Source organism: Schistocerca serialis, chromosome 7 (genome assembly GCF_023864345.2).
Source record: "Schistocerca serialis cubense isolate TAMUIC-IGC-003099 chromosome 7, iqSchSeri2.2, whole genome shotgun sequence".
Classification (NCBI taxonomy): Eukaryota; Metazoa; Arthropoda; class Insecta; order Orthoptera; family Acrididae; genus Schistocerca; species Schistocerca serialis.
Window position 1 is genome coordinate 392,007,934 of NC_064644.1, and position 22,624 is coordinate 392,030,557.

General features: G+C 45.3%; 1 protein-coding gene and 1 non-coding gene across 2 annotated transcripts in view; both read left to right on the forward strand.

Annotated features, from left to right (window-relative positions):
- The window catches only part of LOC126413121 (putative methyltransferase NSUN7), a gene marked incomplete at its 3' end in the record, with an annotated part of 334,534 nt that overhangs the window by 179,348 nt on the left and 132,562 nt on the right, over window positions 1-22,624 (forward strand). The gene's annotated exons all lie outside the window — the stretch shown is intronic.
- Trnas-uga (transfer RNA serine (anticodon UGA)) lies at window positions 13,863-13,937 on the forward strand. Its single transcript has one exon. It is a non-coding gene; the product is annotated as a tRNA-Ser (tRNA).

Sequence of the window (22,624 nt, forward strand, 5' to 3'; positions counted from 1 at the left end):
GTGGTGCAGACGAATAGCGAAATTCTGCATGACCGCTAAAAGTGTCGCAACATCGATGCTGTAGATGACCTCCTGAATGGCTGCTTTCAACTCAACAACGGTTTTGGGGTTATCGCTGTACACATGTCTTTAATATAGCTCCACAAAAAGGTGTCGCATGTTTTCAGATCCAGAGAATATAGCGGCCAATCGAGGACCTTGCTAGTGGCCTCTGGCTACCCCACAGCCAAAATGCGGTCCATAAAGTGCTCATCGAGGACATCAAACACTCTCCTGCTTCGATGGCATAGAGTTCAGTCTTGCATGAACCACATCTTGTCAAAATTAGGAGCACTTTGGATAATAGGGTGAAATTATCTTCCAAAACCTTCGGTAGTCACCGTGCCATCTACGAGTGTCGCACCGATTATTCCCTGACTGGATATTGCACACCACACAGCCATCTGTTCAGGGTCAAGAGATTTCTCGATCACGAAATGCGGATTCTCAGTCCCCCAAATGCGCCAATTTTGCTTACTGACGAACCCATCCGAATGAAAGTGGGCTTCCCGTGCATGTGCATACTAATTCCCATCATGCCCCGCGGCCAACCGTGCAGTTTGCAGTTCCTAACGCAAACCGTTCGGAAGATTTTATTTCATATAGTTCAGTAATTGTCACCCTGTATATATGTGTAAGGTGTCTACTCTTTTCAAAAATCCGTTTTACAAGTGTTAAGTAAATCTATAGGGGGCGATCAAACAAGTTTTCGTTCGAAGGCCGTACAGTCCAGACCCGGTATGCCAACCAGTCAAAATCACCATGATCATTGAGGCAACCACGTCACCCACGCTCCAGGTCCAAGATACCCATTTGGTAAAACACCAAATCCTGCTGCGTTATGAACTCCTTAAATGCCTGCTGCACATCTTCCTCCGACAGGAATCGTCGGCCCTTCTTTAAAGGGCCGAAGGTGTAATAATCGCTCGGGGAGAGAACAGGAATAAAGGGGAGGTGCTAGTGTGTCCTTCACTTGAGTTAGCGTAACTTCAGCGTTTCGACATTTGCGGTACGGGGACGTGCGTTATAACAAGTTACCATTTTGGCACTTTTCCCCTACGTTTCCCCTCAATAAGATGGCGTAATTACACATTTTTCATTCATCGATCGGTGTCTACCGTTATTTGTCCTTCGACAGGCATGAAAAGAATAACAGCACGTTGGTCTTGTTTTCACGCATTTGGTAAAACGTCGCCGTAGATCACCATTCCACTTGTGCCGTAAGCTCGTCGCTAATACATGAATGCCACACTAGTCCCTTGCCTACATGTCGGTGCTAATAAACTACTGCCCATTGAAATTGCTACACCATGAAGATGACGTACTACAGACGCGAAATTTAACCGACAGGAAGAAGATGCTGTGATATGCAAATGATTAGCTTTTCAGAGCATTCACACAAGGTTGGCGCCGGTGGCGACACCTACAACGTGCTCACTTGAGGAAAGTTTCCAACCGATTTCTCATACACAAACAGCAGTTGATCGGCGTTGCCTGGTGAAACGTTGTTGTGATGCCTCGTGTAAGGAGGAGAAATACGTACCATCACGTTTTCGACTTTGATAAAGGTCGGATTGTAGCCTATCGCGATTGCGGTTTATCGTATCGTGACTTTGCTGCTCGCGTTGGTCGAGATCCAAAGACTGTTACCAGAATATGGAACCGGTGGGTTCAGGAGAGTAATACGGAACGCCCTGCTGGATCCCAACGGCCTCATATCGCTAGCAGTCGAGATGACAGGCATCTTATCCGCATGGCTGTAACGGATCGTGCAGCCACGTCTCGATCCCTGAGTCAATAGATGGGGACGTTTGAAAGACAACAACCATCTGCACGAACAGTTCGACGACGTTTACAGCAGCATGGACTATCAGCTCGGAGACCATGTCTGCCGTTACCCTTGACGCTGCATCACAGACAGGAGCACCTGCGATGGTGTACTCAACGACGAACCTGGGTGCACGAAAGGCAAAACGTCATTTTTTCGGATGAATCCAGGTTCTGTTTACTGCATCGTGATGGTCGTATCTGTGTTTGGCGACATCGCGGCGAACGCACATTGGAAGCCTGTATTCGTCATCGCCATACTGGCGAATCACTCGGCGTGATGGTATGGGGTGCCATTAGTTACACGTCTCGGTTACCTCTTGTTCGCATTGACGGCACTTTGAACAGTGGACGTTACATTTCAGATATGTTACGACCCGTGGCTCTACCCTTCATTCGATCCCTGCGAAACCCTACATTTCAGCAGGATAATTCACGACCGCATGTTGCAGGTCCTGTACGGGCCTTTCTGGACTGCTGCCCTGGACAGCACATTCTCCAGATCTCTCATCAATTTAAAACGTCTGGTCAATGGTGGCCGAGCAACGGGCTCGGCACAATACGCCAGTCACTACTCTTGACGAACTGTGGTATCGTGTTGAAGCTGCATTGGCAGCTGTACCTGTACACGTCATCACAGCCTTGTTCGGCTCGATGCCCAGGCGTATCAAGGCCGTTATTACGGCCAGAGATGTTTGTTCTGAGTACTGATTTCTCAGGATCTATGCACCCAAATTGCGTGAATATGTAATCACATGCCAGTTCTAGCATAATATATGTGTCCAATGAATACCGGTTTATCATCTGTATTTCTTCTTCGTGTAGCAATTTTAATGGCCAGTAGTGTAGTTCAATAATTGTCACCCTGTGTATATGTGTAAGGTGTCTACTCTTTTCAAAAATCCGTTTTAAAAGTGCTAAGTGAACCTATAGGGGGCGATCAAACAAGTTTTCGTTCGAAGGCCGTACAGTCCGGACCGGGTATGCCAATCAATCAAAATCGCCATGAGCACTGAGGCAGTCACCTCACCCTCGCTCCAGGTCTAAAATACCCTTTTGGTAAAACGAGTCCTGGTGCGTGATGAAGTCCGTAAATGCTTGCTGCACATCCTCGTTCGACAGGAATCGTCGGCCCCTTGTTTTAAGGGACAGAAGGTGTGATAATCGCCCGGGGAGAGAACAGGACTAAAGGGCAGCTGCTGGAGCATCCTTCACTTGAGTTAGCGTAACTTCTGCATTACGACATTTGCGATATGGGGGCGTGCGTTATAACGAGTTGCCCTTTTGGTAGTTTTTTCCGACGTTTCGCCTCAATAGCAGACCGTATTTACACATTTTTCATTCATCGATCGGTGTCTACCGTTATTTGTCCTTCGACAGGCAGAAAAAGAATAACAGCACGTTGGTCTGGTTTTTACGCATTTGGTAATACGTCGGCACAGTTCATCTTTACGCTTGTACCGAAAGCACGTCGCTAATACACCAATGCCACACTAATTCCTTGCCTATATGTCGATGCTAATATAACCGCATCGGCGTCGCGCTACGTTGCATATACGCTAAGCCACGCCTTCAAACGGAAACATCTTGAGCGCCCCTTGATTTTCCCGTGATAAGAACAATCTGTCTTATGAAGAAACCAGTAATTACCTATGTAAATACAGGGTGACACACAAAAACGGGAACATTTCCACAATCCAATAAAACTAGAAGTGATGAACGAAGGAAATTGCGTTCATAACATTTTAAATCTTACAGCTTTGTCATTTAAGAAACATAGATGGAATTTATCATTTTTTTAAAATTACATCCTTTAAATGACATCCTCCTGTACGAATACATTCGTGAAATCTGCTGTTGAGATTCCTCACTGGCCGCTGCAACATCTCAGCTGAGATACGGTGAATTGCATCGCGAATTCTCTGTTTCAATATATCCGGGGTTCTTGATCGTGTCGTGTAGACTTTGCTCTTGAGGTAGCCCCACGAGAAAAAAATCACAAACGGATAAAACTGGCGATCTAAGGGGCCCTTCCATCGTGTTTTTCCTCCACCTACCCACTTCTTGACTCCATTTTCTCCCCCGAGTCCTTATTCTTTCCCCTCCACTGTCTTCCCCACTCCTTTCTCGCCTCTGCTCTGCTCCCCCACTTTTCTCTCTCCTGTCCCTCCATCGGCTACCCCCTTCCCCCCCTTATCTTTGCAGGTCCTCCTCCCGCCTACACATATGCTTTCATACTCTATAGTGCAGTGCTTTCTGTGAGTGTTCAGTGTTGTGGGGCCCCTTTTTCAAGTGTTGCGAACAGAAACCAGACTGTCGCCATGTTTTTTTCATTTTGCCTGTCTATTTCCTAAGTGTGTTTAATCAGCATCACTGACCCCCTTTGTTTTTAATGTTTTCTTCACAACTTTTTTGCCATGTACCAGTTTTAAATAGTCACCGTTTTATGTCTCCCCTCGGGAGGAAATCGAAATACAATAAAGAAAAAAAACTGGAATAGCGTCTTTCCTAGCAGCAGCACTGACGAACTTACCTTTAACTGGGTAACTGGCTGTAACTGCAGGCACTAAGCAGGAATCTACACTATTATAAAATTCGATGTACATGTGTGTAGCAATGTATGTATTTTCCACATCCCCTAAACCACTGGACTGATTTCAACCAACCATGGTACATATATCATCTACTATCTGTAAATAACCTCTGTAGGTGTAAAACCATCTACATATCAAAGTAATGGGGTGAAAAAACAGCGTAGCCGACGACACGCGAATACCCAGACTTTATACTGGGTGGTCCATTGATCGTGACCGGGCCAAATATCTCACGAAATAAGCGTCAAACGAAAATACTACAAAGAACGAAATTTGTCTAGTTTGAAGGGGGAAACCAGATGGCGCTATGGTTGGCCCACTAGATGGCGCTGCCATAGGTCAAACGGATATCAACTGCGTTTTCTTTTTTTTTTTTTTAATAGGAACCCCCATTTTTTATTACATATTCGTGTAGTACGTGTCGAAGAAATTCTCTATAACGTTTTGAAGAAGAGACAACGGTGCGCAGACGTCTGCCACGACTGGATTGCATTGCAAAACGTGGACATTTCTTCTCCCGAAAAAAATCATCAGCGTATAATCAGTAGGAACCTACTACGGCCGGTCGGTGTGGCCGAGCGATTCTAGGCGTTTCAGTCTGGAACCGCGTGACAGCTACGGTCACAGGTTCGAATCCTACCTCGGGCATGAATTGTGTGATATCCTTAAATCAGTTAGGTTTAAGTAGTTCTAAGTTATAGGGGATTGATGACCTCAGATGTTAAGTCCAATAGTGCTCAGAACCATTTGAACCTACTACGAGAAGAAAAAAAGTCTAGAAATTCACATGAGAGGTGCACCCGTCAACTATATAACCGACATTCAAACCAATGTATTAAACAACATCCCAAAGAAGAACTTTTCTGACAGTTTCATTTGTTTATAAATAAGAACATTCTCTGCATTTTACAAAACTGGGGGGGGGGGGGGGAGGGGAGGAGGGGAGGGAGATCTATGTAGAACACCTGAACCGTTAAAACTTCCAACTTACTGTCCGCTTCCGGCAGCTGAGTGATTGGTCCGACAACATCTCCTACGGCGCCTTGATTCTTTGCAGCGAGTCGCGTATCTGAACACTTATGTGGTTTCTCGAATGGTGCATATTTCGCAGATCCTGCCCCTACCACTCACGCTCGGACATCGACTTCAATCAGCACTAGGCTATTTTGTGATGATTGGATCGCCCCTCAAGATGCGATACGTAACGCTCACGCTCCCTACGGACAAGGGGGGACTCGGACTTACGAATGTTCACTGCCGAGCGACGGCGCTCCTTCTCGCCACGATGTACAAGCAATGGCGTAGCGGGGGTGGTTCCCTTACATCCCGCCTACTGGATCTCCTGGTTCCAGCGTCCCTCACACCTCCGGTGGCGGTGGGCAACATTACGCCACATTTTGCGCATGAATCAACATTTATCGTGGAATTTAGTTATATCAGAGACGAGCTTCCGCGCACGAGACCTCCATGCGCGAAGGATTTTTATGTTTGACTGCTACGACGGATAAGTCGTAAATTCATTGAACTCAAACACCCCAGGTTGCATTTGCCGACGATTTGGAGACATGTGCACCAAAAATTCCTTCCTACCTTCGTTCGAGCACTGTGGTTCTCTGTCGCCTGTGGCAAGTTCAACACCAACCAACGGCTCCATGCAATTGGACTAGTGGACACTCCACTATGCCCGAAATGTCGCCAAGTGGATGACGACCATCAGCGCTTAACTTGTATCGCGGTGGAGGACGTCTGGCTCCTAGGAAGACAGATGGTAGCTTGCTACCTCCGTGTGACCCCGCAACATGTTACACCTGCTTCCTTCTTACATCCGGAGAGTGACTACTTTCCGGCGACTAAATCACAGTCTATCATCTGGACCAAAGGTTGGACGATCGCGTACTTCTATGGGGATGCTGCCAAGTCGCGACTTGACTTTTGGTATTTCTTGCAGCAAGCCCACAATGAGGTTCATAGATGGTCACACTATCGGAAAACCTTTGCCAACTATCTTCAGGCAGTCTTCCTCGACCCACCACGCAGTTGGGATGTGCCGGGTGCAGTCGGTGTGCACATTTGACAGCTGATAATGAATCTCACGCTTCTCTCATCACTCAATATGTAATGCACTATACCATGAAATGATCTACATGTTCCTTTTAACAGAGTGATCTTTATTGTAAACAAATAAACTAAAAAAACCATCCCTGTTCCTTTAAATTTGTGATTTGCACTACTTTAGAAAAAAGTGGTCAGCGCGACAAACTGTCAATCCTAAGGGCCTGGGTTCGATTTCCGGCAGGGTCGGAAATTTTCTCCGCTCAGGGACTGGGTGTTGTGTTGTCCTAATCACCATCATTTCATCCCCATCGACGCGCAAGTCGCCGAAGTGGCGTCAAATCTAAAGACTTGCACCCGGCGAACTGTCTACCCGACGGGAGGCCGTAGTCACACGACATTTACATTAATTACCAACTTATTTTGTATTAATGCAGCCTCTAAACGTATTGGACTGATGTGGTATGTAAACTTAAGTGTGTGTGTGCGCGCGCGAGCGCTCGCTCGCGTTTCCTTCCTCCACCAGGGCGGTTGAAAATTGCTGGATGGTCGCTGGTGTATGTGGATGTGCTGAAATATGTCTACCCTACGCATCCTATACGTGTTAGACGCGATTTAAGTCGGGGAAACTCCATTCGTCAAATATCCTCTCGATCCAAGAGATCCTCCATGTGCGTTGTTCGAATCGGTCGCCCATTGTCATCCATAATACTTAAATCTGGGCCGAATCACACCTGAAAAGACGCATGTGGGGAAACAGTACACTGTCACAATATTTTTACTGGTGAGTGTACCATGTTCAGAGATCTGGAGGTCAGTAAGCAAATGCAACATAAGGCCTCTAAACATCATAATACTTGGGCCACGAAAACGATCATGATTGACAATGTTCCTGGGCGCATTACGTATTCCCACGCCACATGAGGGTACGTCCAGAAACACTACTCAGACAGAATCTACTCTCATCCGAGAAGAACACGCAACGTCAGTCCACGATCGAGTCCCTACGCTCTCGAAACCGTCAGACGCAAACGGTGGCACCGATGTGGGATGTCAACGACACACAACGTACTGGTCGTCGGGAAAAGGTACCTCTCCATGCAGTCGCCTTGCCGCTGTGAAGCGTGAGATTGCGTGCCTTGCAGTCCCGTTATATGTGGTAGCAATTGCACCCGCTGTTTGACAAGGGTCCCTTCTTGCCTGTTACACAATGTAGCGGTCATTTGCTGCTTTAGTTAACCGTGGTCGACCACCTCCTCTGCTTCGGGCAGCAGTACCTGTGGTTCGGAACTCTCCCCATTCACGTGAAAAATACTGCGAGCAATACCAAACTTCTGGCTGCACTCGTCACACTTCAGTCTTACTGTTCCCGATGATTCTTCCCCGTGTGAAGTCATCCATATATTACAAAACTGTTAAGGCTTTCGTGGCCACTTGTTGACAAACTGCTTATTGGCTCCTGTCTCGGGTTCTTCGGCCGACGTTCATCTAATGATTTTACTGACGTTTCGCCAGCACGAGTGGCTGGCATTGTCAAAGCTTCACCCTCCATTGCCGGTGGTGAACTGGAGCCGAGCTCGCGGCCGCAGACTATATGTACCTGGCGCGCCAACGTCCGAGGGCTTCTCCGCGGTCTTTTCCGGTGTGGTTCTCCTCTTGCTACCTGAGACGGTCGTTCGCTGCAGTACGGGAAGCCAGTATCCGTTTACCTTAAGGATTTCCTCTTTCTTGTTGAAACTGTTTGCGTGTTTTTGTATTTCTACAGCTTCTCTGAACAAGCGCGTGTGATTGTGCTTATCTACAGCCAGAACTGCCGTGTCGGCGAATTTTATTACGTGGTCGGTCTCACTCAGTGCGTGCTCTGGCACGGCCGATTTCTCCACCTGCCCCAACCTGAGATGTCGCTTATGCTCTTTGATCCTGGTGTTAATTGATCTTCCAGCCATTCCAACATAAACTTTTCCGCAACTGCATGGTATACGGTATATTCCCGACATTGCAAGTGGGTCCCTTTTCTCCTTCACCGATCTAAGACACTCTTTGATCTTCTTTGTAGGTTTGAAAATCGTATTTACCTGGTGTTTGCGCAATATGCGGCCGATTCTGTCAGTCACTCTGTCAATGTATGGCAGAAAGGTCATACCCGACAGTTCTTTTCCTGATTCCTTACTTAGCCGAGTGTTTGGCTCTGTTACACTTCTAATATAATTTGTGGAGTACCCAGAACACTTTCCAGGTGTTGCATTTCTCGTCTGAGGTGCTGCGGCTCACATATTCGTCCTGCTCTCGGTACGAGCGTATTAATCATGCCTCTTTTCTGGCTCGGATGGTGGTCTGATAGTTTGTGCAGGCATCGGTCCGTGTGTGTCGGTTTTCGATACACGCTGTGTCCCATGTTTTCGCCGTCCCTTATGACCAGCACATCTAGAAATGGCAGTTTCTTGTCCTTTTCTACTTCCGTGGTAAATGTTGTGTTGGCATGGAGACTGTTCAAGTGTCTTAGGAAGTCACCGAGCTGTTCTTCACCATGGTTCCACATCACGAAAGTATCATCGACATACCTGTACCACACCTTAGGTTTTCAAGTCGCCAAGTCCAGTGTCTGTGCTTCGAATTGTTGCATGAAGAAGTTAGACACCACTGGACTGAGAGGACTACACATGGCGACGCCTTCCAGCTGTTCGTAGAAACCGCCATTCCACGTGAAATAGCTCGTGGTGAGACATGCATGGAAGAGCTTTTTGATGTCTTGCGGGAAAATGGAACCGATGTGCTCCAGAGCGTCACTGAGTGGCACTTTCGTAAACAACGAAACAACATCAAAGCTGACAAGGATATCGTTTGGTGCAAGTTTCAGTTTCTTCAGCTTCTCAATGAAATGTCCTGAGTCCTTTATGAATGTGTCGGTCTTCCCCACGTGTGGCTGGAGTAGAGAGGCCAAGTGTTTTGCCAGTTTATACGTCGGTGAGCCAGGAGCTCTAACTATCGGTCTCAGTGGAACGTTGTTCTTATGGATCTTGGGTAATCCACACAGCCGAGGTGGTAGGGCTTCTGTGTTGCGCAGTAGCCAATAAGCAGTTTGTCATCCATATATTGTCTCCGAGCCGTTTAGTAATGAAGAATACCACCATAGTGCACCGTAAATACTCGATGATTGACACGTACAGTTTTTTCCTGTTCCTTGAACTGCCTCGTGCTGCAGAGCAACCACCATTTGGCGCCACAGTCTCGCTGACCTCAAGCCATGTCATGTCCAGCTTTATGTGCACGACTGGAAGACCTCTCGCAACACGGTCCTGCACATTCATTCATTTCCACCAAACAATTAATATGTTGTTATTGTATCTAAGTTTTACAGAGCAGTGTAGTAACAAAAGGGAAGCTACTTCCCACATTGCCTTCGTATGTTGTAGACGACGTCGAGCAACGTCTTCAGCATCCCGTTCCTACAAGGAATAATTGAGACGAGAGGAATAAATAAAATACACAATGAAAATAGACGAGCCAGCTGGGCTCGCCAGTTACTATCTGATGGCAGCGGCAGTGAAGTGGCGTGCCAGGCCGTGAGAACTTGTCGCGTGGGGGGTGGCGGCGCACGGCAGACACGAGAGGCTAGAATCACGCGATAACGTCACGCTGCGGCTGTGAGTACTGTACGGAGAAGTGGCACAGCAGGGCGGCAGGCTCGCTCTGAGATTACCAGAGAGTTAACAGCTCAGTCTCTAGTGTTGCTTTCTGCACATCAGCCAGAAAGAAAACAAGCAAGCAGAAAAAGCTCTGAGAGTTATCACACAACAAATTCAGAGGCGTTATATTTCAGCATACTTTCGTAGAAATACATCAGTCTACTTAGTTATAATTCATTCAGGACAATAATTATTTTTTCAAAATTCTTCAATTAAGGTTCTGCATCGAAAACCATTATTAAGAATCTATTTACGATATTCAGCAGCTTGCAAATGATAATTACAAATGTTCTTCTAAAATGTTGAAGACAGTTCCAGCTTACTACCAACAAATATTTCCAATACTCATGTTGGTCACACATACTGAATAGTTGTTTACAAAGTTGGACGGTTGAAATGGCTCTGAGCACTATGGGACTTAACTTCTGAGGTCATCAGTTCCCTAGAACTTAGAACTACTTAAACCTAACTAACCTAAGGACATCAAACACATCCATGCTCGAGGCATGATTCGAACCTGCGACCGTAGTGGTCGTGCGGTTCCAGACTGAAGCGCCTAGAACCGCTCGGCCACACCGGCCGGCAAAGTTGGACGGAGCTACGATGTGTACATCTACGATGAACGTCCCGAAAGTAAGTTTCATCACTGTTTTTCACACGTGAACTTTATTGCCAAAACAAAATATACCATAGCATCACGAACTATATAATTTCCATAGTCGTCACCGACTTTGAAACATTTATCGTAGCGTGAAATCAATTTGAACAAACCACACTAGTACAACTCGGTGCTCTGTGATACAAGCAGTTGTCGCACAGTGTGACACTTTGAATATCTTTTCATCACTGGTGAACTGCGGTGCTTTCACGTCACTGAGGCCGCTTTGGATTCTAGGATAAAGTGGTACACCTATGTCTCATCGTCTGTGGTGATTCTCAACAGGAACTCATTTCCCTCTCATGCATACTCCACACATGGTTCAAATTGCTCTGAGCACTATTGTACTTAACATCTGAGGCCATCAGTCCCCTAGAACTTAGAACTACTTAAGCCTAATTAGCCTAATGACATCACACACATCCATGCCCGAGGCAGGATTCGAACCTGCGACCGTAGCGGTCGCGCGGTTCCAGTCTGAAGTGCCTAGAACCGCTCGGCCACAAGGCCCGGCGCCCCACACATGTTCGAGACTGACTCCAATTCTTGCACTCTTGTGGTCCAGGGTCAGGTTTCCCGGCACCAATCTTGCAGACTCTTTCCGGTAACCCAACACATCATGGAGCATGTGATGGGCCTGAAAAGGGCCAATACGCATTGTGGACGTCACATCTGACACGGATATGCGCTTGTCCGCTAATGCCATGTCCTGTACTCTGGCAAGTTGTTTTCGTTCACAGATGTGGAGGGACGCCCACTTCGACCTTCATTCTCAACACCGTACCTTCCTTCTCTGAACATGCAACACCAGCAGCCAAGTATTTGACGAGACTGACCTCCTCACTACACACGGTCTGTAGGCGTTCATGGATGAGAGGCTCACCAGTCCCACATGCCCGTTCGTACCAGATAGCAGCATGCAGCATGCAGCATTGGTGACCACGTTGTCAATGCACGTCCGTCTGCCATCGTGATGTGTACACGAATAACCTCGGGCACGGCGGTCTGCTGCTACCCTCTTTTCTTCGGCTCTCTGCGCATGCCTCATTTCATCTTTCCTGATGGCCCTTCCGTCGTCGAACCAGCAACTGGTGTACATTCATATGGCCTTTATTTGTGTGACCTTCAAACACAATTACGAAACCTTCCTTCGTTACGTCCCTCGTACATAGGTACTTTGCAGACCACTGTGATGAGCGTAGTAGAGGGCGCCAAGGATGGTAAAACATATTTAGGTTGCTTCCCGTTCTCGTCATGGTTAAAAAAAAAATGTCTCTGAGCACTATGGGACTTAACTGCTGAGGTCATCAGTCCCCTAGGACTTAGAACTACTTAAACCTAACTAACCTAAGGACATCACACACATCAATGCCCGAGGCAGGTTTCGAACCTGCGACCGTAGCGGTCGCGCGGTTCCAGACTGTAGCGCCTAGAACCGCTCGGCCACACAGGCCGGCGTTCTCGTCATGTAATGAACGCTGGAAAAGTGGTTGCGTAAATGATTCTGTCCTTGCAGCAAATAGTCTGATTTTATCTTCACTGTACCTTTGAGAGAAACACATAGGAAGACTCATAATATATCTAGATCGTTCAGTTCTTCTGTGGGACAGTTAGTGCCATCTTGAAGCGTCAGCCAATTCAGGTGCTCATCGCCGTGGCCCTCTACCGTGAGTCACGCCATCGAGCGAACATTTGTGCCGACCTTCTTCGTGCACATTCAACGTCCTCTGTCAGTCCTCTCTGGTATAGACCACATACACTTCACCAATAATTTAATATGGCACGCACAAGCAAATTGTAAGTAGTCTTCTTTGTAGACTGACTGAATTTTTTCAGTATCCTGCCACAGAACCGAAATCCTTACCTAAGATTGAGTCTATATGGTCATTCCATTTCATATTCCTACAAATTATTACACCCAGGTATTTATATGAGTTACTGTCTCCAGTTGCGACTCATTCACATTGTGGTACTTCCCTGAGTTTTGTGAAGTACACAGTTTTACGTTTCTGAACATTTCAAACAAATTGCCACTCTTAGCACCACCTTCAGTTAAAAGATGTGATTGGATATTTGTGCCGCTTTTTTCAAATAGTATTTCATTAAAAATAACTACAGTATCTGCGAATATTCAGGTTACTATTAATATTGTGTGCCACGCCATTAACATACGTTATGTACAAGGGGTCCAGAACACTCCCCTGGGGCATGCCTGTAGTTACATTTGCTTCTGTCGATGATTTGCAAAGCACCTCCTTGCTGTTAAAGAGAGCGAGGGAAGGTGCTAGTTACTTATCTATGTCCCACAATGAACAGTGATAATTTAACTGTGCACAACGGACTAATGAATGCCAGTTTTCGGCTCAGCAGTGGATCAACGAGGGTGAGTGGGTAGGGGGGGGGGCGGGGAGGGGGGAGAGGACAACCACATAGTTTCCTTATTTATGGACAAGGATGATAAGCTATGAAATTAAATTCAAAGCTGCGATTAATTCCTGAATTTGTTAGTACAAGTTGATCTCGCTGAAAACATTGTTGTGTAATTCAGTAAACGTTAATCCAGATGCAATGAACGTAATGACAAACACAAAACAAGGTAAAATGAAAGTGACTCACGGCTGGCAAAGTTCAGGGAGAGAAACATGTGATGGTACGTTCAGCTCTCAAACATATTAAATTTTAACTTTCTAAAATCCGCGACTCGACAACGGTGATTGTATTCATGCTTGGAACGTAAGTGAAGTTATATGAAGATGGTATCTGTTCTTTCGGGAACAGATACAATCTTCATATTGTTAAAGGCTATCCGGTCATTGACCTTTTGTGCGAATGCGCACGCTTTGCCCGAACTCTTACGGGACTCGTCAGCTTATTCTGACGCGAGTAATGAGTAAATGGGCAAATATCTATTAGGAACACTACGAATGTAGGTAGCGGACAGTTGGGAATGTGGGTCTCACGGGGAGCGTGCAAGGGATAAGTCCCTGCAGTCGCACCAGCCTTTGTGCCCTCGGTGGCTCAGATGGATAGAGCGTCTGCCATGAAAGCAGGAGATCCCGGGTTCGAGTCCCGCTCGGGGCACATATTTTCAGTTGTCCCCACTGATGTATATCAACAACACCTGTCGGCAGCTAAGGGTTTCGATTTAATTATCATTTCGTAAGTGAAGTTGTTTGTGCAACTGTGGCAGCCTCAGTAACCAGGTGAAACTATTGAGGGCTATTAAATTCATGGTGACCTGTACCACCGATGCTGCTCGTAAACCTCATCATCGTTGGAGTGTAAATGCACCATGACTCGCTAAACAAGGCAATGTGGGCGCCGCCGGCCGCGGTGGCCGAGCGGTTCTAGGCGCTACAGTCTGGAACCGCTCGACCGCTACGGTCGCAGGTTCGAATCCTGCCCCGGGCATGGATGTTTGTGATGTCCTTAGGTTAGTTAGGTTTAAGTACTTCTAAGTTATAGGGGACTGATGACCTTAGAAGTTAAGTCCCATAGTGCTCAGAGCCATTTGAACCAATGTGGTCGCCACTGCTGCAGCGCCCTTGGACGATGTCTGACCCAGCAGTCTGCCTGTCGAAATATCCACCTGGAGTGCCTGCGAATGGCACCTGAAGTGTCTCTACCGAGTGTAAGACGCGGAGTGACTCCGCTGGAAACAGACGCCGAAGTATTCCCTCTGCAAGAGGAGCCTAAAGTCGCTCTACTCAGAGCAAAAGCCGAAGTGAAGTTAAAAGCGAAGAGCCCGTCAGTTCTGTGGACGTTCCCCTTATTTCAAACAACAATTACCTATCAGAAAGTAGCATTTTTTTCCACCAATGAAAAAATTTGAGCAGACGTCACTGTACTCCCACCACCGTATGAAAAATGGGGCCCCTCCAATGAAGTGTGCTTAACTCTTCTTCCAGAAACTTGAGTCTAAAGATTTCACATCACGATACTACAGACTCTTATATTTGGTACCTCTCTCGCTCTGATTTCAGTGCGGGAAGATAAAAAGAGAAAAATGAAAAGAAAAGGGATAAACGTTGGGCTAGATGCCAAACTGGAGGTCAGAGCGATTGATCGTTATTTCCAGGGACTGTTCTTGTCGTTTAGAAAGCTTTCGAGAACAGTATCTCTCCTAGAAAGTTTCCTCTTGTCAGTGCCTCAGAAACTTGGCTATGTTACTTACCAAATCCTCTTTCCACCACGGCAACGCATCACAGACGTTTTTAGCAGAAAAGTCTCTCCAGAAGACCGACAAGGCACTTTTCGCAGAATCCGTCCTCCGCCTCCCTGACTCCGGCAGCAGAGGCGGACACAAAGTAGTGGGGGTTGGAACGGTTCTTCTGTTGGACTGCACTTTCTACTCTGCGGCTGGCACAGCCGGTAGAAATCGCCTTAGTCCATACCCAGTACACGCAGTGGAATATCTACAAGTGACTAGATGGAAGAAAAGAAAGAAATCACCTACACAATCACTGTTAGTATATTGCAATTGAAAATAAACGTGCGTTTCCGCAGTCTCCCAGATTTCGACTGGATATCGTATGAAATGTGATTGGTTTGGATATCAAATTGACTAATTTGCATGTAAAAAGGTGGTTAACTTGCATAATGACTTATCGCTGAAGTAAAAAGAGGCATGGCATTGCGCTTCGTCTCTTTTCAGAGACTTCACCCAAGACAACATGATGCGTCCTTCCTCCCTACCACGAAATCGGCAGTCCAGTCACGAATGTTATCTGATCGCTCATACTATCGTATCTGCCTGTATTGCATAACGCCTACTGCACTAGCTTGTAGGACTGCAAGGTGAGCTAGGTCCAGATCGAACTCGCAGGGCGGAGCGGTTTAATGCCTTTTTCACGAATGTTTAGGCAAATACTGAGCTGGACCCCCCCTTTTTGCTTCAGACGTACGTCATACAAATAGTTAAAATAAACACACACGGAGCAAAGTTAGTACGATTCACAGGCAGATGGCCCAACGACTTCCCTCCCTGACGCATCTGGCGACTGCTCGACAGGAAGGGCGTCAGGGTGCAACGTTACATAAATTACATTACTGCCCCTTAAAATTGCTACACCACGAACATGATGTGCTACAGACGCGAAATTTAACCGACAGGAAGAAGATGCTGTGATATGCAAATGATTAGCTTTTCAGAGCATTCACACAAGGTTGGCGCCGGTGGCGACACCTACAGCGTGCTGACATGAGGAAAATTTCCAACCGATTTGTCATACACAAACAGCAGTTGACCTGCGTTGCCTGGTGAAATGTTGTTGTGATGCCTCGTGTAAGGAGGAGAAATGCGTACCATCACATTTCCGACGTTGGTGAAGGTCGGATTGTAGACTATTGCGATTGCGGTTTATCGTATCGCGACACTGCTGCTCGCGTTGGTCGAAATCCAATGACTCTTAGCAGAATATGGAATCGGTGGGCTGTGCTGGATCCCAACGGGCTCGTGTCACTAGCAGTCCAAACGACAGGCATCTTATCCGCATGGCTCTAACGGATCGTGTAGCCATGTCTCCATCCCTGAGTCAACAGGTGGGGACGTTTGCAAGACAACAACCATCTGCACGAACAGTTCGACGACGTTTACAGCAGCATGGACTATCAGCCCGGAGACTTTGGCTACGGCTACACTTGACGCTGCATCGCAGACAGGAGCACCTGCGATGGTGTACTCAACGACGAACCTGAGTGCACGAATGGCAAAACGTCATTTTTTCAGATGAATCCAGGCTCTGTTTACAGCATCATGATGGTCGCATCCGTGTTTGGCGACATCGCGGTGAACGCACATTGGAAGCGTGTATTCGGCATCGCCATACTGGCGTATCACCCGGCGTGATGGTATGGAGTGCCATTGGTTACGCGTCTGTCACCTCTTGTTCACATTGACGGCACTTTGAACAGTGGACGTTACATTTGAGATGTGTTACGGCCCGTGGCTCTACCCTTCATTCGATCCCTGCGAAACCCTACATTTCAGCAGGATAATGCACGACCGCATGTTGCAGGTCCTGTACGGGCCTTTCTGGATACAGAAAATGTTCGACTGCTCCCCTGGACAGCACATTCTCCAGATCTCTCACCAATTGAAAACGTCTGGTCAATGGTGGCCGAGCAACTGGCTCGTCACAATACGCCAGTCACTACTCTCGATGAATCGTGGTATGGTGTTGAAGCTGCATGGGCAGCTGTACCTGTACACGCCTTCCAAGCTCTGTTTGACTCGATGCCCAGGCGTATCAAGGCTGTTATTACGGCCAGAGGTGGTTGTTCTGGGTCTGATTTCTCAGGATCTATGCACCCAAATTGCGTGAAAATGTAATCAAATGTCAGTTCTAATATAATATATTTGTCCAATGAATACCCGTTTATCATCTGCATTTCTTCTTGGTGTACCAATTTTAATGGCCAGTACTGTACAATTACGAAAATTGAGTGCAGTGGAGCCTGTAACTCAAATGAGCCAAACGCTAAAGGAAAGAAGATGTATTATCGTACCTTTATTAATAATCGTTGGCATGATAGCGAGTCAAATGCTTGAGGGAAGTCACAAAATACTGTATCCACTTAATTTCCTTGACCCGTGGCTTTCAGGATGACACGTAAGATAAGCGCCGTTGGGTTTCTCATGATGGACGCTCTCGGAATCCTTGTTGGTTGGCATGAATGAAGAAATTCTGTTCCAGATACCTCATTATGTTGGAGTTCAGAATATGTTCTTACGTTCTGCATCAGATGAATGTCAATTAGTCCGGACGGTAGTTTTGTGTAACACTTCAGCCATCCCCTTGTAGACGTGTTGACTTGTGCTTTTCTCCAGTCTCCGGGCAGTTTTTTGTTCAAAGGATCTACGGTAAATTACAGTTAAAAATGAGAGCTAACTCAGCTGCTAGTTCTGTATGGAATCTGACTGGTATTCCTGCGCGTCCTGGAGGCTTGTTGAATTTTAGCGATTTTAGCTGTGTCTCAGTGCCTGTGACAGTAATATCAACAGCAGTCTTACGAGAAGTAGTCAGAGTCAGTATTTATGTCTTCCTGGATAAAAGATCATTTGAAAATGGAATTAACGTTTTGTTATTTGATTTGCTAACTTAAATTTCGCTTTTTTATCATCAATGACTTCCTTGCCACTGGCAGTCTGTACATACTACTATACTTTTTTTAGTTTTCTTTCTAAAAGATCCTGTCATAATAACCACTAAAGGCTTCAAACATTACACTCTTCACAGCCAAATACGCTTTATTCATCATTTCTCTGTCTATAGTCATATTCTTTTTTACAGCCATTAAGCAGTAGTCGTTGTTTTTTAGACAATTTTATTTTATTTTATTTACATGTCATGTTCCGTAGGACCAAATTGAGGAGCAAATCTCCAAGGTCATGGACGTGTCAATACATGAAATTAAATTTTGGAAGTAATAACAGATAAAATAAAATGTTTATGAACCCAAAAATGTCAGTCCATAAGTTTAAGTAAACGCAATCAACAACATAGGAATCAGCATACTTTTTCAACGAACTCCTCAACAGAATAGTAGTGACCCATGAGATAACTCTTCAGTTTCGATTTAAATGCGCGTGGATCACTGCTAAGATTTTTGAGTTCTTGTGGTAGCTTATTGAAAATGAATGCAGCGGTATACTGCACATCTTTCTGCACAAGAGTTAAGGAAGTGCGATCCAAATGAAGATTGGGTTTCTGCCTAATATTAACTGAGTGAAAGCTGCTAACTCTTGGGAGTAAGCTTATGTTGTTAACAAGAAACGACAGTAAAGAATATATATATTGAGAAGCCAATGTCAGAATAATAAGACTAGTGAACAGGGGTCGACTAGAGGTTCGCGAACTTACACCGCATATTACCCGAACTGCCAGCTTCTGAGCCAAAGATACCCTTTGAGAAATTTGGAAATTTGTGGTAAGGTCTTATGGAACCAAACTGCTGAGGTCGTCAGTCCCTAAGCCTACACACTACTTAATCTAACTACAACTAACTTACGTTATGGACAACATACACACCCATGCCCGAAGGAGGACTCGAACCTCCGACGGGGGTAGCCGCACGGACCCTGACAAGGCGCCCCAGACTGCACGGCTACCCTTTGAGAATGGGAAGAGTTACCCCAAAATATAATACCACATGACATACGGGAATGAAAATAAGCAAAGTAGACTAATTTTCGTTGTGGACTGGCAAGACAGCCAATCCACAGTGACGGGTAGCCGAAAGGCACGCGTTTGAGCTCACGCAGGCTGGCGTGAGGTCTGGAACAGGTAAAGTAATTATACTAGCAAGAAAAGTACGTATCTGTTGGAATACTTAACTTTAATCCATAATTGGTGAACATCGGTCTGACGGTACAGGCATCACAAGATAAATAGCAATTAATAATGGCGCCTTGCTAGGTCGTAGCAAATGACGTAGCTGAAGGCTACGCTAACTATCGTCTCGGCAAATGAGAGCGTAATTTGTCAGTGAACCATCGCTAGCAAAGTTGGCTGTACAACTAGGGCGAGTGCTAGGAAGTGTCTCTAGACCTGCCGTGTGGCGGCGCTCGGTCTGCAATCACTGACAGTGGCGACACGCGGGTCCGATGTATACTAACGGACCGCGGCCGATTTAAAGGCTACCACCTAGCAAGTGTGGTGTCTGGCGGTGACACCAAAATTTTCGTGTCGAACGATCACTTACTTCAGATACCGTTCAAATAGTAAAAATGGCAGCATTAAGTCTTTGTACAAGATAGTGAATGTGGACTTTCCACGACAGTTTACTATCTATCTGAACACCTTGAAACTTGAATTGTTCAGTTTCACTAACCATATGCTCATTCTGTGAAATCAAAACGTCGGGTTTTGTTGAATTGTGTGTTAGAAACTGTAAAAACTGTATCTTATTGTGATTTAGCGTTAGTTTATTTTCTCAAAGCCATAAACTTATGACATGAACTGCACTATATGAAACAGAGCCAATGTTACACACAACATCCTTTAATACCAAGCTAGTGTCATCAGCAAACAGTAATATTTTAGAATTACCTGTAATACTAGAGGCCATATCATTTATATAAATAAGAAACAGGAGTGGCCCCAACACTGAACCCTGGGGCAACCCCCCCCCCCCCCCCCCCATCTGACTTTACCCCACTCAGACCCCACTTCACAACCATTCTTAACATTATGAATAATGACCTTTTGCTGTCTGTTGTTAAAGTAAGAAATGAACCAATTGTGAGCTACTTCCCGTATTCCATAATGGTCTAACTTATGGAGCAATATTTTGCGATCAAGACAATCAAATGCCTTAGTTAAATAAAAAAAAATGCCTACCGTTCGAAACCTTTTGTTTAATCCTTCCAGTACCTCCTAGAGAAAAGATAATATAGCATATTTAGTTGTTAAACGACTTCTAAAGCCGAACTGTACATCTGATAGCAAATTATGTGTTACAAAATGTCAATTATCCTTACATATACAGTCTTTTCAGTAATATTGGCAAACACTGATGGCATAGAAACAGGTGTACAATTGTCTGCATTATCCCTTTCTCCCTAATTATAAAGCAGCTTTACTACTGAGTGCTGAACCGTTCAGGGACTGACCATTCTTAATGTAAAAATTACAAATATGTCTAAGTACATGTGTAGCACAGCACTTAAATATCCTGCTAGGCTCTCCATCATGTCCATGAGAGTCCTTAGTCTTCAGTGATTTAAGTATTGACTCAATCTCCCCCCTTGTCAGTATCACAGAGTAGTATTTCAGAAATTAGTCTCGGAAAGGCATTTTCGAAGAGAGTTATATAATTCCCTGTAGAAACTAAGTTTTTATTTAATTCACCAGAAATGCTCAGAAAAGGTTGTTAAATACTGTACATACATCTGACTTATCAGTAACGAAATATTTTTACTACGAACTGACTTTATATCGCCCAGCTTGAGCTACTGATGAGACACTTCCTTCACAACTGACCATATGGTTTTAATTTTATCCTGTGAATTAACTATTCTTGCCTTCCTAATAACACTTTTAAGCCCGTTGCAATACTGTTTGTAATGGGCTACTGTAGATTGATTGTGATTGCTTCTAGCATTTTGATATAATTCCCACTTTGCTCTACATAACATGCTTATCCCACTAGTCAGCCACCGAGACTGCCTTTTACTGCTATTGCCCCGTTTAGAACGTTCTAATGGAAAGCAACTCTCAAAGAGCGTGAGAAATGTGTTAAGGAAAGCATTATGTTTATCATCTATGTTATCGGCACTATAAACATCCTGCAGCTCTTGTTCCTTAAAGAGGTTTAAAAAACTCTCTATTGCTATTGGATTAGCATTCCTACATACATTTTTTTTGAGTACAAAAGCCTTTTAGAGTTAAAATTTGTGCATCATAGTCTGAAAGGCCATTCACCCTTTTACTGACAGAATGCCCATTTAGTAATGACGAACGAATAAAAATATTGTCTATGGCTGTGCTACTGTTCCCCGGCACCATGGTTGGAAGAAACAGTGTCTGCATCAGATCATATGAGTTTAGGAGATCTACCAACATCTTTTTTCTTGCAAAATCATATGCAAAATTAATATTGCAGTCACTACATAAATAACTAATTTTTGGTACTTCCTATAAAGTGGACCAAGAACCTTGTCTAGCTTAAGAAGAAATGTTCTGAAGAAGTGAGTTAGGGGACCTATAAACAACACCAATTAAAAGTTTAGTTTCACTAAATTCAACTGCCCCTGCACAGCATTCAAATATCTGTTCAGTGCAGTGCCATGATAAGTCTACAGACTCAAATGGAATACTGCTTCTGACATACATGGCCACTCCCCCACTCCGCAAGGAACTTCTTGAAAACCATCCACCTAATCTGTATCCTGGTAAAGAAAACCTTTTAATTATTTAAGTGGTGTTCCGATGTATCGATAATGTCAGAGTTAACATCTACAAGCTGTTCACTAACTTTATCTCTAATACTTCACATATTTTGATGAAATATGCTAATTCCTTCTCTACTTTGATACCTGACCTCCTGTGAAGGTGATTCCTTTGTTAGAAGGACTTCCTTTAAGCAGGTATTTCTGTCAGCTGACTTCAATCTGAAAAAGGTGCAGCTCTGACACCAACTACTACAGGAATTTTTCCATGAGTGATCCCACCACCACCCACTACACAGTCACCTGTAAGCTTTGCCAGCCTCCTCTTCCTAAACCTATTAAGATTGCAGACCATGCCTAGTGAAACCTGATATATTGATAGACTCAATTGGCACCGATGCAATGTGACCCATGCCCTCTGCCATCAGTATCTTCTCCAGCCCCATGCTAACACGCCTAACAGCAGCATTAAGATGAGACCGATCATGACACTGAAACTGCTGCATAAAGCGCACATTAGTGCCACCAGTTTGAGTAGCTATCTTTACCAGGTCACCAGCTACATCATTTTCCTCGTCCCTATCAAGACTATTCCCTGCTCTACCCACAATCAGTAACTGATCCTCTTTCGTAAAACTCGTACATACCTCCCCTGAGCCAACCCTGCACTAGGCTTCACAATGCTGGTGACCTGGTACTCACTCACCAACACTTCGTGCAGCTGCTGACTCACATCTCTGCCGTGCGAACTACCTAGCAGCAGAACCGTCTTCTTTCTGTTAGACTTTGCAACTGACTTACGCTTCCTAACTGCTGAGGACTGCTGGATGTTTCCTACAGCTACTGCTACAGGAGGCTCCTCTCCTCTTAACTCTGA